The sequence below is a fragment of the Syzygium oleosum genome, unplaced genomic scaffold (genome assembly GCF_021117445.2).
Source record: "Syzygium oleosum isolate NSW1041296 unplaced genomic scaffold, Sole_v2.1 Sole_v2.28, whole genome shotgun sequence".
Lineage (NCBI taxonomy): Eukaryota > Viridiplantae > Streptophyta > Magnoliopsida > Myrtales > Myrtaceae > Syzygium > Syzygium oleosum.
This window is the reverse complement of record NW_026607512.1, coordinates 1,966,143-1,970,396: the sequence shown is the minus strand read 5'-3', so window position 1 is coordinate 1,970,396 and position 4,254 is coordinate 1,966,143. Positions and strand designations below refer to the sequence as shown.

The 4,254-nt window shown below is 43.0% G+C and overlaps 1 long non-coding RNA gene across 1 annotated transcript; it reads right to left on the bottom strand.

The window, feature by feature from the left end:
- Positions 1-2,069: 2,069 nt before the first annotated feature.
- LOC130135172 (uncharacterized) lies at positions 2,070-3,973 on the bottom strand. The gene is made up of 2 exons (XR_008814647.1): positions 3,844-3,973; positions 2,070-3,767 (listed from the first exon to the last, which is right to left on the bottom strand). It is a non-coding gene; the product is annotated as an uncharacterized LOC130135172 (long non-coding RNA).
- Positions 3,974-4,254: the final 281 nt, after the last annotated feature.

Genomic DNA, 4,254 nt, shown 5'->3' with positions numbered 1-4,254 from the left:
GTTGTGGGCGAGTTTCGAAAAGTGAGAGGGGCAATTCGGAAGATCGAGATACTGAAAACGAAACCACGATGGACGCTGGATTCAATTTGAAATGTAGGGCACTGTTTGTTTCGCGTGAATTTTCGTAATAAAGTAAAATGCTTTCCGTGGGAATCATTTTCAACGAAAATGGAGTGATACGTTGAGAAAAAAGTGTTACGGCCATCGTTTCACGGGTGTTTGGATGTCATTTGAAATAATGGGTATCGAAGAAGACGAAGAAACGAGGCGTTTTGTTAAGAGAGTTGTTATGCTTGGGAAAATGATTTCCTCTAGTTATAGACGAGAATTCGTTTTCCTAATTTTAAATGCATGTTTTTCTCGACCGTAAATATTTTTCTACTGGCAAACCATTTTCAGCAAACCAAACAGGTGAAATTTCAAAAAACTAATTTTAGAAAAATTCTTTCACTAAAACAAACGCATCCCTAGTCGCAAACCGAGGATGCAAATTGTAGGTTTCAAAAATGAAGGGATGCAACTTTGGTCATGTGAAAAATGGGGCTGATTTTTGAAATTATGCCATTATTAAATCTACAATCAAAATTTTTGCAGATGTCTGAACACGGTTCATTTATTTCAATTCCTATCTAGAATTCGTCACGTCATTTCGCTAGTCATTTCGTAAATCAACTTTCGTACCCGCCTTACCTAACGTTGTGCTTTTCATGTCTTATCGAGCACATAATTGAGCGGTAAAAAGGTTCGATTTCTTTCGGCATTATTAAGAAAGAACGAGAGCTCATCTCGAGTCCGGTTCCGGGATCAAATAGACAGCGAACACGAGAAATCGAAAAAAAAAGAAAATGAAGACAATTCGGAGGGGAAGTATCTAGTAAGTTGCGTTAGTGCGGTGAAAGAGGAAATGCGGCATTTTTTGGGCATTGATAGAGGATGCAAATCTGATCAAGAGATTGAGAAGGGAATGTCCAGGTTTCTTCTTAGGAGGAGTAAACGTGACATGTAGAAAAGACTCTACCGTGGCTTTGAAGCATCAAAGAAACTTCATTCCCAATCAATTTCTCACCTTCCATGTCCACCCCCCCTCGTTACATCCTTCTAGGGTAGGCAAAAAAAAAATTTAAAAAAAAGGGGGATTTTTTAGCCATTTTTTTCTTAAGTTTATTGTAATTTAACTAAAATTACCGTGAAGTCGGTCGCACCTAGTGGTGGTAATTTAATTTTATGGGTCGTTAGTACCCTGTAATTTATGTTATATGGAATGATCATAACTAGTGTGATTTACTTCTGTAGATGATAATTAAAACTGTAGAATACATACTGTGAGTATGCCGACACTTGGTAATTGATGACGGCTGCGCTTTGTAGTTGTTGTCAATCGATACGGTTTTCCTAAACGTCCTTGTAAATTCGGTACCTGTTCTTCGTATGTGGTAGTTTTCCTTAAAGTTTCGTACGGCTGAATAATCTAACATTCGTATTTCATGAAAAATCATAAACAACCTGAAGTTATTTTAAATCTCTTTTTTTTTTCCTATTTTAAGTAACTCTTCTCAATAATCGTAACCCTTCCTTTAGAGTTTGCAAATTTAAAGCCCCTATCAGAGAGTAATTATTCTCATATGTCGTAATTTTTTTCAACCGATGATAATATCGACAATCTTTATAACTTTTCAAAGAGGCTCGTAACCTAGTATCTAAATATGGAACCGGTCCGAAAATTACTGGACTGGACCATAGAATTATGAGTTCCGTGACCAAACTTTCATTATTGTACTTTAAGGTCTCTACCGGAGGCCAAACTTCGATTGTGTATAGACTCTCTGTTCTTTTCTTTTCTTTTCTTTTTCTCTGCGGAAGATGAGCATAACTATAAAACTTAGCCATCATGGTCATCAATGACATGATTAAATTTTATCTTGGAACCCTCTTTTCGGTCTACTCTTTGGTCAAAAATTAGTGATGACATCTGACATTGAATTGAAAATCCCCGCATAAGGCAACAACCAAGAGGGGAGAGGTGAATTTGGTCAAAGATGGCAGCTCTAATTGTCTCTGGGAAATTGAAATAAGGAAATCATATACTATGCAGTATTCAAATTACTGATGTTGATCACGAGCTACATGTACAAAAAAGAAAGAAAATTCACAAGTTACAAAAGCTTCCCTGCTGTAGCAGCAGCAGCAGTTCCTGCTATAACTAGAAGTTCTAGTACAAGCCTAGTATCTCTCTCTCTCTCTCTCTCTCGTGCTGAACCTCAGAGCTTTTATATGAGCTTATTCCTACCTTGCTTGGCTGTGATCTTGTCGTCGTTGTTTAATCGTTTCTTTCAACATGAAGGGGTGATTTTGGGACTGAACCAGAGATCTGTGTGAAGAAATAGCAATCCGTGGAAGGTAGCGCGGAAACCAATCGAACTCAAAATGAGCGGCGGTTTGGTTTCTGCCTCAAACCGAACATTCCGATAACAGGTCTGAAAACTCTCCTGTGCCAACGCCCTGGGGAGTTGCCGACGCTGATTGCCCATTCGCACCCTTTCTTTTCGCATCTACCATGTTTGTTTTTTGCCTTTTACCGATGCGTTCGTTAGGCATGGACCACGTAAAAAAATAGCATCGACTTTACAAGGACTTGCTCAATGCTACGTCGAGCTCGCCTCTATAACTGCATATTTTGCATAGCTCAAGACATTAACCGAACGAAGAAAAGGATGCACGAACTTTTTGATATAATAAATTATGTTAGCAAATATGCTATCGGGGCACTGGCTAATGAGTCCCCGACGCAATCCCCACACCGTCCTCTTCGTTTTCGGCACCCCGACACGCGAATAGACGCGCGGCATCGATCTCCTCTTCTCTAAGTCAAGCAAGCTAAGACACCATTGCAAAATTTCCAATTCTTCCCCAGGGCTCCCCCATTCAAGATCTAACTCGATCCTCATCAATAATTGATCTCGGCAAGGAGGCCTATTGGAACCGGTCATTTCGAAATGTGTCCCCTCGTCCCCGTCAACTTCGGTTGGACGCTTCGACGACCGCCGAATTTGCTGACGCTCGTCGGTCCCATCCACGTTTCTAACACTCCGACACACCTTACCTTCCCTCCCTCCCTCCCTCCCTCCCTCCCTCCCATCCGTCCATTCCTCTGCTTGGATTCTTCTCCGCACCCTCCGCGACAAATCCCATCCGTCGCCCGTCAGGTAGAGATTAGACGGGTGCTCAAAAAACCAGCGGCGAAAGGAGTGGTTTCGCGCGGGATCGTGACATCTTTCTCCGTCGCGTCGCGGACTATAGGTCGCTTTGGTTTTCTCTTTAGCATGAACGAGGTTTTAGTGCAATGGCCGCGAGTCCCGAACGCTGCCCGTAATTCCATCACATGCGCGCGAGCCGTGTCGTCTTTCCAACACTAGATTTGCCCGAATCTGCAGTTGGGATCCACAGATTCTGTATGCCTGCTTTGTTTGTTCAACAGCATTAGGCCGCATTTGGAAGCATCTGTTTTCCACCGAGAACCATCGTTTTCCACATGGTCGGTCGCGACAGAAAGAACGGTACGTTTTGCATCAGGACAGTAACGCTGTCCGAGTTCGACACGAACAGAATGAGATTGGATCGGTCCTGACGAGCTCAAAGAAACAAAATGTAGTCATGGAAGAAGTAGAAGCTCCGATGAAATCGAACGGCAGCGGAGACAAGCACGTTGTCGGTAACACCTTGCTTGACACCTTGCTATTCCTCCAATCGAAGAGACCAAAATCCTAGTCCTGCAAAGCGAAAGAATGAAAACGAACCGATAGAAAAGCGATAAAGCAAAGGCGTAGCGGCGTAAGTGTTGCTAACCAACGTGAAAACTTTCCCTCGATCTTGCTCTTGCCCTCGATACAAGGGTTTCAACCAACTGAACTAACAACTGCCAACGCTAAAAATCGAATCGGCTCATCCGACTCTTCTTTCACCTCGACCTTTTCCGCTTCCTTTGGCTCCGAAGCAGCTGGGGCAGCACGTGCACCGCCGCCGCCATTAGCAGCCACTGGAGCTGCAGCACCACCACCAGAAGGCACGGAGGCTAGCTTGTCGTGACCGGAGGCGATAAGCTCAGTTATGTCCTTAACCTTCGTGCAACTGCAGAAGAAGATGGACGGTCATTTCAATTCAATCCACTTCATATCTTAATTCGTCCACCAGCAATCACTATTTAAAAAGAGCAGAAACTGATAGCCGGTAGATCGAGCCGGAAAATCTCGTCCTATA